The following is a 16279-nucleotide window of genomic DNA, read 5'->3' on the forward strand; positions in this document are numbered from 1 at the left end:
GGATCTCTTATTTAGAGAGACATAAGATGTGAGTAATACTTGCTGTGAGCGGCATCAGCTTTGAAACTTTGGCCATGTGGCGGTTTTCTGTGTGTATAATCCAAAGTGCAAGTGCCTAAGTGTGAGGCCCCTCAGGAAGTTTAGTGGTTGGGGCAAAGCACAACATCAATGCACGCTCCCAGCCGTGACCTTGTATGTTATACAAAGCAGCTGCATACATCTTTGCAAAATTGATTCTGGATTTAACAGATCTGTGCCAACACTTCTCTGCTGATGTCAGCAGACAGCACCACCAAGCTCACTGAGGTGAAAGAGTAATACAGGAAAGTTAAGTTTTTTTCTCTCTCTCTCAGTGTTTACTTTTTATTTACTTGTTTTGACTTCTGTTGTGGTTTAGCCCCTGTCTGTTCCCTTATGTTGTTTGTCATTGTGGTCTGTCCCCTATCGATGTCTGTCAGTCTGTTGTTCTTCTGTGTCTGCACTCTGAACACTTTGAGTTCCATGTGGAGAGGTGATGGTCTAGTGGTTAAGCGTTAGGCTTGAGACCAGAGGATCCTTGGTTCAAATCCTAGCCTGATCGGAAAATCACTAAGGGCCCTTGGCAAGGTCCTTAATCCCCTAGTTGCTGCCGTTAGTGTAGTAAGCACCTTGTATGGCAACACCCTGACATCAGGAGAATGTGAGGCATTATTGTAAAGCGCTTTAAGCATCTGATGCAGATGGAAAAAGCGCTATATAAATGCAGTCCATTTACCATGTCAGTTTTCTGCCTTTGTTTTCTTGGTTAGTATTTGGTTATTTGGTGGTTCTCTTTTTTAGTTAAGTATTAGTATCATGATGTTTTTGTTTCCACTCATCCCGGCTTTCTTTTGTGTTTTGAGTCACCTTGTGTGTGTTAGTCTGTGTGCGTGTGTTCTGGCCTCCCCTATTTCCTTCACACCTGGCACTCATTTGTGTTCACTATTTAAGCCTGCATTATTTCCTGTTTTGTTGCCAGTGTTGCCGACCGAATGGTCCCCCCTAAAAATCTGTCCGCTTTTTGCATCTGCACATGCATCATTAATGCATCATGAATTAAAACCTTGTTTTCTGCTTCAAACTGCACTCCAGGTATCATCTATCTCAGCGACCGATATTGCTGCACATCGCCCATTTCAAAGCGTCACGGAATTTCGCTGAGTTTCTGCTTAAAACGGCCTTGTGTCGTCTTAAAACTGACTTTAGAATTATGTACAAGGTTTTACCTTGTCTTCTGATGGTTAATATCCCATTATTCCATTTAATAAGACTTGAGTTGCGCTGTACACTGCTTGCATTGGGTGAAATATGGGGCCTAAGAGACAAGGATAATTTGAGAGAGTCACAACAGTGCTTCATACTGTGTTGGGTAAAACAAAAGCCATCATGAAACAATTATTATTCATTGTGTGTTTAGTACAAGTGAAAATTTGGAATATTTTGGCCATAGCATTGCCATGTAGCTACATTTTCATTGATCCAGTGTGTATACTCACAAATGAAGGTCAGAATAATTCAAGCTTGGATGATGATAAACAAATGTTTCAGTTTCATCTCATGAAAGCTTTGAATTGATAAATAAAAGGCCCAGTTAAAATGCGCAACTTTGAAACATAAGAAATATTAGCTAAACTTATCAGGTGTGTGATAAACATAGAGTGAAGTGTTGTAAATCACACAAGCGGCTACATATGCTGCAGTATATTCCAAGTTGGTTTGTCATTAATACACGTAAAACTACATAATTTAATGTCAGCAGCCACCTGCTTGTACAGTGTCTCACATCTCCAGCATGATTGCTTTGCCCTTTAGAATCGTGTACCAGGTGACTATGTCCCCAACACTATTACATGTGATCTTTATTTGAGGAGCCTGCCGGTGTCCCTTTTTCTATGTTTCTGTATTGTTCTTGGTTTAGTTTCTGGTGTCTGTTTAAACATCTTTCATCCGATTTTAACATTTTCTCTCCTCCTGCACTTGTTTTCTCCCCCAACTTACAGTTTTCAAGATCAAGTTAAGAAGATGATTTTTGATGAAAAGACAAACACAAAATCCAGTGCCGCCGACCGAACGGGCCCCCCTAAAAATTGGTTCCCCATGCCTTCAATAGGTACCAATAGGTACAAGAACTCTTTTATTCCCATTGTCACTATCACGAGTGGTTTTTAGGTTTTCTTATTATTTTATGTTGTTTTATTATGTCTACTGTTTTGTGAGTTTTCATGCCATATTTAAGAGCATGTTATGTTTATGTATATATGAATGTGTTCTACTGCTGGCTGCACAACAAACTGCCCCCAAGGGGCTAATAAAGACACCTTGATACTTTGATACCTTCACTGTGCGTGCATCATTTCAAAGCGTCAGTAGTGATTCACCGATTATCACCTTGTTTCTGCTTAAAACTGACTTTAGAATGATTTAAGAGGTTTTACTTTGTCATTTGATGGTTAGACTAAGAGAGTCAGACTCAGATGTGCTGCTGTCGCGCTCTGATCGCTCCCACTTCTTTTATGATGAAATAATGCTGAATTCATGTGGAAATGATTGTTGTACAAAAGCTTCAGATATCTGTCACTGAGATAGATGATGACTGGAGTCCAGTTTTAAGCAGAAACGAGGCGATAATCAGTGACATTCCAAAATTACACATGCACAGTGAAGGCAGGGTTGGGGGGGGATTGTTTGGTCTGTGACACCAGAAGTCATATGTTATAAATGCAGTGATAGCTGGTGTTGTTTGTTGCAGGAAAATAGCTGCTGCTGCAATTTCATCCAAACTGAAAAGAACCAGAGATTTGATACAAGATAATAAATCAGCATGCCATATCATGCACTGCATGCAGCAAGAGTCATTTGATCTTTATTAATGTACTATTGCAAGTCCAGAAGAACAACAGCATTTAGTGGAACATCATTTCTATTTTCAATGCCTGCTTGCAAAGTTTGAGGTCTATATATATATATATATATATATATATATATATATATTATAACCCTGTGTGAAAATTTGGGGTTTTTCTGTCAATTTCTGACTGAGCACATTCTGAGCAGGATATGTTCAGATAAATAACAACTCTCTATCTACACACAGACTGTGTCTATCAACTGGTTGAGTGCACAGCTTTCACTGTTTGCCATCCATTTCTCAATATATCCATGGGTGAAATGAAAAAGTGGAAAGAATCGAAAGAGCCAAAGATATTTTTGTTGTGAGGCACTGGACTGCACAAGAGCTATTACACCAGGAAATTTTGGACTTCCGTTGAACAGGTGACCAGAAAAAGATTCCTGCACTGCTGTGTCGTACGTTGCTTCTTTCCAGGGGTGCTGCCAGGGATTTTGTGCCCCATGAAAAGAAATCTTACTGGGCCACCCCCCATATTATATATGCTGTATGAAAAATATTAATTGCTGTAATTCAATTTTAATTTCAATTTAATCAGCTTATAAAGCGCCAAATCACAAAAGCCGTTTCAAGGCGCCTCACAGAACAGTTCAACGTAAAAATTAAATAAATAAATAAAAATTTTAATATTCAAGTACATAATTAAAAACAAAAGTAAAGAATAAAACAGATACAAAAATAAAAACTATTCATAAGAAAGAGAATAAAAATAGGTTTTAAGTCTTGACTTAAAAATGTCCACGGACTCTGACTACCTCATGGTCGCAGGACAACCGTTCCACAGAGCGGCTGCACAATAAAAAAAGCTCTTTGACCCGCTGACTTCTTCTTCACCCTGGGAACACAGAGAAGTCCCCCAGAGAATTTGTACGTGACATTTGGGAATTATAGAATGTTACATTTAAAGCCTAGTGTAGAAATGTTACATGATTATATTAAACATGCAAGTGTCCAACCAACATTTTAGTCTGTTTCCTTTTATCCTAATTTAGTGAGCACCTCCTAAAAATAAATCAGCCCACATGTCACTCAGTACTGCCTCTTTCTATGATTTCCACTCTTGTTTTTTCCTGTACTGCATATTAACATTACTCCATTAGCGCATCTCTTTAACGTAGTCTTGAATCAACAAGTTTACACTGCAGCAACTGTTGGCCCTCAAATCATTTTGGCACTCACCAAGTGTCTTCTTCCATTTGAAATTTAAAACTATGCAGTATGCAGGGAATATAGTGCATCCAGAGAGTATTCACAGCGCTTCACTTTTTCCATGTTATGTTACAGCCTTATTCCAAAATGGAATGAATTCAATTTTTTCCCTAAAAATTCTACTCACAACACCCCATAATGACATGAAAAATGTTTTTTTTTAAGTTTTTGCAAATTTATTAAAAATAGAAAACTAAGAAATTACATTGATAACTTTTCACACCCTTTGCTCAATACTTTGTTGATGTACCTTTGGCAGCAACCAGCCTCAAGTATTGTTGAATATGATGCTGCAAGCTTGGTGCACCTATCTTTGGGCAGTTTTGCCCATTCCCCTTGCAGCACCTGTCAAGCGCCATCAGGTTGGATGAGGAGCTTAGGTGCACAGCCATCGCTCTCCAGAGATGTTTAAACGGTTTCTGGTCTGGGCTCTGGCTGGACCATTCAAGGACATTCACAGAGTTGTCCTGAAGCCACTCATTTGATATATTGGCTGTGTGCTTCTTCGGGTCATTGTCCTGCTGAAACATGAACCATCACCCAAGTCTGAGGTCAAGCGCGCTCTGGAGTTTTCATCCAGGATGTCTCTGTACATTGATGCCATTCATCTTTCCCTCAATCCTGACTAGTCTCCCAGTTTATGCCACTGAGAAACATCCCCACAGCATGATGCTGTCACCACCATGCGTCATTGTAGGGATGTTGCATGGTTCCTCTAAACATGATGCCTGGCATTCACACCAAAGAGTTCAAACTTTGTCTCATCAGACCAGAGAATTTGTTTCTCATGGTCTGAGAGTCCTTTAGGTGCATTTTGGCAAACTCCAGGTGGGCTACTATGTGCCTTTTACTAAGGAGTGGCTTCCGTCTGGCCACTCTACCATACAGGCCTGATTGGTGGATTGCTGCAAAGATGGTTGTCCTTCTGGAAGGTTCTCCTTTCTACACAGAGGAATGCTGAAGCTCTGACAAAGTGACCATTGGGGTTCTGGTCACCTCCCTGACTAAGGCCCTTCTCCCCTATCACTCAGTTCAGTCGGCCAGCTCTAGGAAGAGTCCTGGTGGATCCAAACCTCTTCCATTTATGGATGATGGATTCCACTGTGCTCATTGGGACCTTCAAAACAGCAGAAATGTTTCCAGATTGTTTCTTGGTTATCCAGGTAGTAACACCAACACTCTTCATAAAGTCCTCCATGGAGATACAAATTATTAAAATGAATAAATCATGGCTCCGTCATTATATATGAAGACCACTGCCTGTAAATACCGGCTGTGGACAAGCAGTGCATGAACTGGAAATAACTGATCCAGTGGTCCTAAGCAACACACACATTGTGTTTGACTGACTCATTCCACAGAGACAGCTCTCCCTGTCTATGGCTGATGCTGAGACCCTGATTCATGCGTTTGTCTCTTCTAGATTGGACTATTGACACGAAGCAGAAAAGTTGACCACATTACACCCATTTTGGCATCTCTTCACTGGCTTCCTGTCCCAGTGAGATCGGATTTTAAGGTTCTGCTACTAGCCTGTAAAATTGTTCACAGACTGGCACCTCCATACCTAGCTGACCTAATTAAACCCTACGTACCGGCCCAGGCTCTGCATTATCAGGGTGCAGGACTACTTAGTGTCCCTAGGGTGAATAAAAAGTCTGCAGATCATAGAGCTTTCTCTTATCGTGCCTCTGTTCTGTGGAATGATCTCCCTGCATCAATAAAACACTCAGATTCTGTAGAGACTTTCAAGTCCAGACTTAAGACGCACTTATTTTCCCTTTTCCCGCTGCCTCTACTGGTGGTTGGCTCTCACTGCGGTATTGTATCACTTCCTGTTCCGGAGCACAGCGTTGTTTTGCTGTATCTGTTAGCTGTTTAATCTGTGCAGTTAGATTGATCTAGTTAACTAGATAATGATTTATTTCACAGTGTAATCTTGACGTGCCTTAACTAAAGCACTCCCTCTGCTGAATCACCTCTAAATTATTTACACATTATTCACTTTGTGTGTTTTTAGGAATCCGCTAGCTTAGCGCAGCTACTAGCTCTTAGCCGGTTTAGCATGGTGGCTTCTCCTGTCTCTCCCGCACTTTTCTGCTCTGGGTGTGAAATGTTTAGTTATATTCCTCGGCCTCCTTTAGCAGTAATGGTACTTGTAATAAGTGTAGCTTATTCGTAGCTTTGGAGGCCAGGCTGGGTGAATTGGAGACTTGGCTCCGCACCTTGGAAAATCCTACAGCTAGCCAGGCCCCTGTAGTCAGTGCGGACCAAGGTAGCTTAGCTGCCGTTAGTTCCCCTCCAGCAGATCCCGAGCAGCTGAGAAAAGCAGGCCGACTGGGTGACTGTGAGGATGAAGCGTAGTCCTAAACAGAAGCCCCCTGTACACCGCCAACCCGTTCACATCTCTAACCGTTTTTCCCCACTCGGCGACACACCCGCCGAGGATCAAACTCTGGTTATTGGCGACTCTGTTTTGAGAAATGTGAAGTTAGCGACACCAGCAACCATAGTCAATTGTCTTCCGGGGGCCAGAGCAGGCGACATTAAAGGAAATATGAAACTGCTGGCTAAGGCTAAGCGTAAATTTGGTAAGATTGTAATTCATGTCGGTAGTAATGACACCCGGTTACGCCAATCGGAGGTCACTAAAATTAACATTGAATCGGTGTGTAACTTTGCAAAAACAATGTCGGACTCTGTAGTTTTCTCTGGGCCCCTCCCCAATCGGACCGGTAGTGACATGTTTAGCCGCATGTTCTCCTTGAATTGCTGGCTGTCTGAGTGGTGTCCAAAAAATGAGGTGGGCTTCATAGATAATTGGCAAAGCTTCTGGGGAAAACCTGGTCTTGTTAGGAGAGACGGCATCCATCCCACTTTGGATGGAGCAGCTCTCATTTCTAGAAATCTGGCCAATTTTATTAAATCCTCCAAACCGTGACTACCCAGGGTTGGGACCAGGAAGCAGAGTTGTAGTCTTACACACCTCTCTGCAGCTTCTCGCCCCCTGCCATCCCCTCATTACCCCATCCCCGTAGAGACGGTGCCTGCTCCCAGACCAACAATAACCAGCAAAAATCTATTTAAGCATAAAATTCAAAAAGAAAAAATATATAGCACCTTCACCTGCACGACAGACTAAAACAGTTAAATGTGGTCTATTAAACATTAGGTCTCTCTCTTCTAAGTCCCTGTTAGTAAATGATATAATAATTGATCAACATATTGATTTATTCTGACTTACAGAAACCTGGTTACAGCAGGATGAATATGTTAGTTTAAATGAGTCAACACCCCCGAGTCACACTAACTGTCAGAATGCTCGTAGCACGGGCCGAGGCGGAGGATTAGCAGCAATCTTCCACTCCAGCTTATTAATTAATCAAAAACCCAGACAGAGCTTTAATTCATTTGAAAGCTTGACTCTTAGTCTTGTCCATCCAATTAGAAGTCCCAAAAAAACAGTTTTATTTGTTGTTATCTATCGTCCACCTGGTCATTACTGTGAGTTTCTCTGTGAATTTTCGGACCTTTTGTCTGACTTAGTGCTTAGCTGAGATAAGATAATTATAGTGGGCGATTTTAACATCCACACAGATGCTGAGAATGACAGTCTCAACACTGCATTTAATCTATTGTTAGCCTCGATTGGCTTTGCTCAAAATGTAAATGAGTCCACCCACCACTTTAATCTACCTTAGATTTGTTCTGACTTATGGTATGGAAATTGAAGACTTAACAGTATTCCTGAAAACCCCTTCTGTCTGATCATTTCTTAATAACATTACATTTACTCTGATGGACTACCCAGCAGTGGGGAATAAGTTTCATTACAGTAGAAGTCTTTCAGAAAGCGCTGTAACTAGGTTTAAGGATATGATTCCTTCTTTATGTTCTCCAATGCCATATACCAACACAGGGCAGAGTAGCTACCTAAACTCTGTGAGTGAGATAGATTATCTCGGCAATAGTTTTACATCCTCATTGAGGACAACTTTGGATGCTGTAGCTCCTCTGAAAAAGAGAGCCTCAAATCAGAAGTGCCTGACTCCGTGGTATAACTCACAAACTCGCAGCTTAAAGCAGATAACCCGTAAGTTGGAGAGGAAATGGCGTCTCACTAATTTAGAAGATCTTCACTTAGCCTGGAAAAAGAGTCTGTTGCTCCATAAAAAAGCCCTCCGTAAAGCTAGGACATCTTACTACTCATCACTTATTGAAGAAAATAAGAACAACCCCAGGTTTCTTTTCAGCACTGTAGCCAGGCTGACAGAGTCAGAGCTCTATTGAGCCGAGTATTCCTTTAACTAGTAATGACTTTATGACTTTCTTTGCTAATAAAATTTTAACTATTAGAGAAAAAATTACTCATAACCATCCCAAAGACATATCGTTATCTTTGGCTGCTTTCAGTGATGCCGGTATTTGGTTAGACTCTTTCTCTCCGATTGTTCTGTCTGAGTTATTTTCATTAGTTACTTCCTCCAAACCATCAACATGTCTATTAGACCCCATTCCTACCAGGCTGCTCAAGGAAGCCCTACCATTAATTAATGCTTCAATCTTAAATATGATCAATCTATCTTTATTAGTTGGCTATGTACCACAGGCTTTTAAGGTGGCAGTAATTAAACCATTACTTAAAAAGCCATCACTTGACCCAGCTATCTTAGCTAATTATAGGCCAATCTCCAACCTTCCTTTTCTCTCAAAAATTCTTGAAAGGGTAGTTGTAAAACAGCTAACTGATCATCTGCAGAGGAATGGTCTATTTGAAGAGTTTCAGTCAGGTTTTAGAATTCATCATAGTACAGAAACAGCATTAGTGAAGGTTACAAATGATCTTCCTTTGGCCTCAGACAGTGGACTCATCTCTGTGCTTGTCCTGTTAGACCTCAGTGCTGCTTTTGATACTGTTGACCATAAAATTTTATTACAGAGATTAGAGCATGCCATAGGTATTAAAAGCACTGCGCTGCAGTGGTTTGAATCATATTTATCTAATAGATTACAATTTGTTCATGTAAATGGGGAATCTTCTTCACAGACTAAGGTTAATTATGGAGTTCCACAAGGTTCTGTGCTAGGACCAATTTTATTTACTTTATACATGCTTCCTTTAGGCAGTATTATTAGACAGCATTGCTTAAATTTTCATTGTTACGCAGATGATACCCAGCTTTATCTATCCATGAAGCCAGAGGACACACACCAATTAGCTAAACTGCAGGATTGTCTTACAGACATAAAGACATGGATGACCTCTAATTTCCTGCTTTTAAACTCAGATAAAACTGAAGTCATTGTACTTGGCCCCACAAATCTTAGAAACATGGTGTCTAACCAGATCCTTATTCTGGATGGCATTACCCTGACCTCCAGTAATAGTGTGAGAAATCTTGGAGTCATTTTTGATCAGGATATGTCCTTCAATGCGCATATTATGCAAATATGTAGGACTGCTTTTTTGCATTTGCGCAATATCTCTAAAATTAGAAAGGTCTTGTCTCAGAGTGATGCTGAAAAACTAATTCATGCATTTATTTCCTCTAGGCTGGACTATTGTAATTCATTATTATCAGGTTGTCCTAAAAGTTCCCTGAAAAGCCTTCAGTTAATTCAAAATGCTGCAGCTAGAGTACTGACGGGGACTAGAAGGAGAGAGCATATTTCACCCATATTGGCCTCTCTTCATTGGCTTCCTGTTAATTCTAGAATAAAATTTAAAATTCTTCTTCTTACTTATAAGGTTTTGAATAATCAGGTCCCATCTTATCTTAGGGACCTCATAGTACCATATCACCCCAATAGAGCGCTTCGCTCTCAGACTGCAGGCTTACTTGTAGTTCCTGGGGTTTTTAAGAGTAGAATGGGAGGTAGGGCCTTCAGCTTTCAGGCTCCTCTCCTGTGGAACCAGCTCCCAATTCGGATCAGGGAGACAGACACCCTCTCTACTTTTAAGATTAGGCTTAAAACTTTCCCTTTTGCTAAAGCTTATAGTTAGGGCTGGATCAGGTGACCCTGAACCATCCATTTCCTTACTGTCATCACAGAGGTCCTACTAGCCATGAGCCTGACTTGGTTCAGGTTTACAAAAGGAGTACTGGTCCCGTATGTACTGTATGCACTCCTGATTTTTTGCAAGACCTGTACAGTTTGCATGTACAAGACCATAAGTTTCCATAAACAGTCTGCGACCTTCTACAGAATGCATACCATACATACAATGTTACAACCTCCAAAAGGCTCTGACCAGATGTTTTTTTTTTTTGGTTTTTTTTGGGGGGGGGGGTTTGCTGGGTTTTTTTTTTGTGGTACCCAATTAGTGCCAGAATGTCTGACTCCACTGGTTTCACGCAGTCCCCTGAGATCTTGAGAAAAAGGCTAAATAGTGCAGCAGATAACAGAATATTTACAAAGGAACGCTGTTTTTAGCCCATAACTCCATAACATTTTGTCATAGATAGTCCAAACTATACCTTTTTGAAATCTTTATGTTCAGACAAATAATGTAGTATAGTTTTCAATATGATTGGAGCATTTTTAAATTTTGACCACTGTGTAATTGAAAATTCAAGTTGCCAGTCCGTTTTTTCAAAAGGGTAATGTCTAAGGAGTATTTGTGCCTAATTCGGTACTTGCATTACCATTTGAAGGGTTGTTTCAGTTATCTGCTGCAATATAAAATGACATTTGTATTCTGCATTTAGCCGATCCTAATTACATTAGACACAATGTAACTACTCGGAGCAATGGGCAGCCACATTCCAGCACTCTAAATCTGTAGTGCGGCGACATAGCAAAGCAATTGCTCATTTTGTGATAAAAGCATGGAATCTGGCACACATATTCTAAATTAACTTGTGTTTATTTTCAGATATGGAGCCATCCTGGAGCTGACCTCTAATGAGCTACAGGTGTCAAAATTTTAAAAATGCTTCAATCATGTTGAAAACTATACCACATTATTTGTCTGATCGTAATTCCAAAAAGGTATAGTTTGGACTATCGATGACAGAATGTTCTGGAGTTATGGTGTAAAAATGGCAAAAATGGTGACAAAGATCAGTTTCACTTTGTAGAGTGGTCAAAAGATAAGGTTGTTCCAATTTTGCTAAAAAGTGATACAGTTTATTGGTTGAAATAAAAAGATAAATAAATGGAATAGTTTGACTGTGTTGAATGCTTGGTCTCCAAAGTAAAGATCAAACAAGGTCAACTGCACTGTGCATAATTTCTCCAATCACAGCCACATAAGCCCATAACTTCTTCTGGATTTTCTGGGTGTCTTGGTGGCTTTCCTCACTCTTCTCCTTCTTGCACAGTCACTCAGTTTTTGAGAACTGTCTACTCCATGCAGATTTACCATAAAGTGCCATACTGTTTGTATTTCTTTGTAATTAATGTAAATAAAGTCTAAGACATATTCAGTGGCAGTTTTACCATCAGAGAGCCTCGTCCACAACTACCACAAAAGACTCCAAGCTGTCAGTGATGTTAAAGGGGGCAACACATGGTATTAAGAAAAGAAGTATGTAAACGTTTGATCAGGGTCATTTGGATAGTTTGTGCTGTCATTATGATTTCAAAAGAGTAAACACAGTTGTTACCACTAACCATGAGTGAAATAAAGGTTTTTGTGTTATCATTCATATTCTCTGAAAAATGGCCAAAAAAAACTAAACTTCTGCCAGGGTATGTAAACTTTTGAGCACAACTGTATATTGCCAGGGACTGACTTTCCCTGCTTGATGCACAACTTGTTGATGCGGTTAAGTCTGAGGTCATTGACTTTTTCAGCTACTGTGTCACCATACATAACACAAGTGAATGCTTCCAAGTCTTTCATGAGGTCTTCTGAGACATTCCAGCTATCACCAAGTTCAGCAAGCACGGTTCCAAACTGTGGGATTTTCAGCATTTTCTGCAATGATACAAGTTTGTCGTAAGAACTTAACGCAGCACATACAAAGAGCTAACTATCAGGTGACACAGACAGTGATACAGAAAGTGAAAGCGATGATTCCGATGATGCTGATGTCACAGACAGTGACACTGACTATGAATGAACATGTCAAGCCCATAAGACATCTACAGCCATCCTCAGTAACTGCCGGTGGGCATCACACTGAGCACCCAAAGGCGGCAACATCTCCCTACAATCTTGCATAAATAATATACAAATAAAAATAAAAAACACAAAGTAAAATTTAAATCACATACAAACTAAAATGGCTAAAAAAAACTGTCCAGTCCAGTTCTAAGATTATGATGCCAGGAGAACTGAAGCAACATCATGCTTAATCTTCTCTAGGGGCAATGATCGAATATTGGCCAGTAATTGGTTCCAAGCAACAATTGTCCGCGGAAAGAAGCTCTGTCGGTACTGGTCAGTTGATACTGTGAGCTGGATGAAGTCCTGCTTCCTCCTCCCAGTACGGGTAGCAGGCAGAATGTAAGTTGGCAGGGGCACTGCAACTTGTTTATTGATTATCTTGTGCAGCATAACAAGTCGCCTTACTTCTCGTCTATGCTCCAGTGGTTGCCACTCCAGAGTACAATAAAGGTTGGTAACAATTCCTGGTTCCCTCCTATATTCATTACAAACGAATCTGGCTGCTTGGCACTGGACCATCTCAAGCTTAGCCTTGTCTTTAATGAGATAAGGGTCCCAGGAAGCAGTAGCATACTCTAAGTGTGGCCATACCAATGTTAAGTATGCCTGTTCCTTCACCATAGGTGGGCAAGATGACAAATTCCTCCGCAAGAAACTTAATACACCACTGGCCTTTGAGGAGATGTTCTGAATATGCTGATCCCTTTTAAGGTCATGCTGGAATTCAACCCCAAGATAGGGATTGTGGGGGACATCAGTCATCAGTTTGCTGTCAATTTGATATCCAGTACTGTAAGGATTCCATTTACGTGTAACTAACAACTTGTAGCATTTGTTGATCTTGAAAGTCATCCTCCATGTGTGAGACTAGTTCTCAAGAGAGGTCAAATCAGTCTGAAGATTATAAGCATCAACTGGTGACCTGATAGGCCAATACAGGACACAGTCATCAGCAAAAACCATATGTGAGATGTTATACCCTCTCCTACATCATTGATGTACAATAAGAATAGGAGAGGGCCCAACACTGTACCCTGAGGCACTCCAGAGGTAACATTGTTATTGGAAGAGCGCTCACCTCCAACAACAGCCTGTGTGTGGTCCGCAAGCTATCTTGAAATCCAAATATTGGAAAATCCTCTTATCCCATAATAAGCAAGTTCATGGATCAAGCGACGGTGATCAACCTTGTCGAAAGCCTTAGAGAAGTCAAGAAACAAAACATCTACCTGGATGTTGTTGTCTAGACATCTCTGGAGTTCATCTAAGGTGATAAGAAGCTGAGTCTCACAAGAATGCTGCCTACTGAAACCATGTTGGTAATGCTTCAAAAATCCATGTCTATCACAATGCTTCATGTTACAGAAGACAATGTGTTCCATAAGCTTGCACCGGATTGAGGTGAGGGATACTGGCCGATATGCAGACATTGCAAATCCCACTGTTCCATCTCCAGCTCAGGGTCATGGATGGGTGTTGGCAGATGATAGTCTCCATCCACTGTGGTACGAGGGAGAAAGTCAATCATAACACCTACAGGACATTTGTAGCCAGCAAGAAGATAACGAGGCATCTCACTATGACAGTGACACAGAAAGTGAAAGCGATGATTCAGATGATGCTGATGTCACAGACAGTGACACTGACTATGAATGAACATGTCAAGCCCATAAGACTCTGATATGATAAGATTTGGACATTTCTTTCAACTAGATTTAACTGTTCAATTTGTCTGAAACAATTTGAACATTGTATCTCATATATGTTGAAAGGAATGTGTATAACAAAAGATTTAATTCTAAGATGCAATGAAATATAACTCAATAACATTTCACTTGAAAATGTTGAAAATCTAAAATATTCAAGATGGCCACCAGTGGTCAATATGACATATGAATCACATTCTAGAATTGTCTGAGTAAAATATTGCAAAATTGTATAGCTTTGGACATACAGTGAGGAAAATAAGTATTTGAACACCCTGTGATTTTGCATGTTCTACCACTTAGAAATCATGGAGGGGTCTGAAATTTTCATCTTTGGTGCATGTCCACTGTGAGAGACATAATGTAAAAAAAAAATGTGGAAATCACAATGTATGATTTTTTTTAAACAATTTATTTGTATGTTACTGCTGCAAATAAGTGTTTGATCCCCTACCAACCAGCAAGAATTCTGCGTCACACAGACCTGTTAATTTTTCTTTAAGAAGCCCTCTTATTCTGCACTCTTTACCTGTATTAACTACACCTCTTTGAACTTGTTACCTGTATAAGACACCTGTTCACACAATCAATCACACTTCAACCTGTCCACCATAGCCAAGACCAAAAAGCTGTCTAAGGACACCAGGGACAAAACTGTAGACCTGCAGAAGGCTGGGATGGACTACAGGACAACAGGCAAGCAGCTTGGTAGAAGACAACAACTGTTATTATTTATTAGAAAGTGGAAGGAACCACAAGATGACTGTCAATCTCCCTCGGTCTGGGATTCCATGCAAGATCTCACTTTGTGGGGTAAGGATGATTCTGAGAAAGCTCAGAACTACACAGGAGGACCTGGTCAATGATCTGAAGAGAGCTGGGACCACAGTCACAAAGATTACATTAGCAACACATGATGCTGTCATGGTTTAAAATCCTGCAGGGCAGCAAGGTCCCCCTGCTCAAGCCAGCTTATGTCCAGGCCCGTTTGAAGTTCACCAGTGACCATCTGGATGATCCAGAGGAGGCATGGGAGAAGGTCATGTGGTCAGATGAGACCAGAATAGAGCTTTTTGGAATCAACTCCACTTACCATGTTTAGAGGATGAGAACAACCCCAAGAAAACCATCCCAACCGTGAAGCATGGGGGTGGAAACATCATACTCTGGGGTGCTCTTCTGCAAAGGGGACAGGACGACTGCACCGTATTGAAAAGAGGATGGATGGGGTCATGTATTGCGAGATTTTGGCAAACAACCTCCTTCCCTCATTAAGAACATTGAAGATGAGTCATGGCTGGGTCTTCCAGCATGACAATGACCCCAAACACACAGCCAGGGCAACTAAGGAGGCGCTCCGTAAGAAGCATTTCAAGGTCCTGGAGTGGCCTGGCCAGTCTCCAGACCTGAACTCAATAGAAAATCGTTGGAAAGAGCTGAAACTCCAAACCTGAAAGATTTGGAGAAGATCTGTATGGAGGAGTGGACCAAAATCCCTGCTGCAGTGTGTGCAAACCTGGTCAAAAACTACAGGAAATGTTTGACCTTTGTAATTGCAAACAAAGGCTACTGTACCAAATATTAACATTGATTTTCAGAGGTGTTGAAATACTTATACTCAACAAAAATATAAACGCAACACTTTTGGTTTTGCTCCCATTTTGTATGAGATGAACTCAAAGATCTAAAACTTTTTCTACATACACAATATCACCATTTCCCTCAAATATTGTTCACAAACCAGTCTAAATCTGTGATAGTGAGCACTTCTCCTTTGCTGAGATAATCCATCCCACCTCACAGGTGTGCCATATCAAGATGATGATTAGACACCATGATTAGTGCACAGGTGTGCCTTAGACTGCCCACAATAAAAGGCCACTCTGAAAGGTGCAGTTTTATCACACAGCACAATGCCACAGATGTCGCAAGATTTGAGGGAGCGTGCAATTGGCATGCTGACAGCAGGAATGTCAACCAGAGCTGTTGCTCGTGTATTGAATGTTAATGTCTCTACCATATGCCATCTCCAAAGTCATTTCAGAGAATTTGGCAGTACATCCAACCAGCCTCACAACCGCAGACCACGTGTAACCACACCAGCCCAGGACCTCCACATCCAGCATGTTCACCTCCAAGATCGTCTGAGACCAGCCACTCGGGCAGCTGCTGGAACAATCGGTTTGCATAACCAAAGAATTTTTGCACAAACTGTCAGAAACCATCTCAGGGAAGCTCATCTGCATGCTTGTCGTCCTCATCGGGGTCTCGACCTGACTCCAGTTCGTCGTCGTAACCGACTTGAGTGGGCAAATGCTCACA

At 41.0% G+C, this 16279-nt stretch overlaps 1 protein-coding gene across 2 annotated transcripts in view; it reads right to left on the reverse strand.

The window, feature by feature from the left end:
- The window catches only part of cpne5b (copine Vb), a 573316-nt gene that overhangs the window by 459405 nt on the left and 97632 nt on the right, over window positions 1–16279 (reverse strand). The window lies entirely within an intron of this gene.

The sequence above is a fragment of the Thalassophryne amazonica genome, chromosome 3 (genome assembly GCF_902500255.1).
Source record: "Thalassophryne amazonica chromosome 3, fThaAma1.1, whole genome shotgun sequence".
Classification (NCBI taxonomy): Eukaryota; Metazoa; Chordata; class Actinopteri; order Batrachoidiformes; family Batrachoididae; genus Thalassophryne; species Thalassophryne amazonica.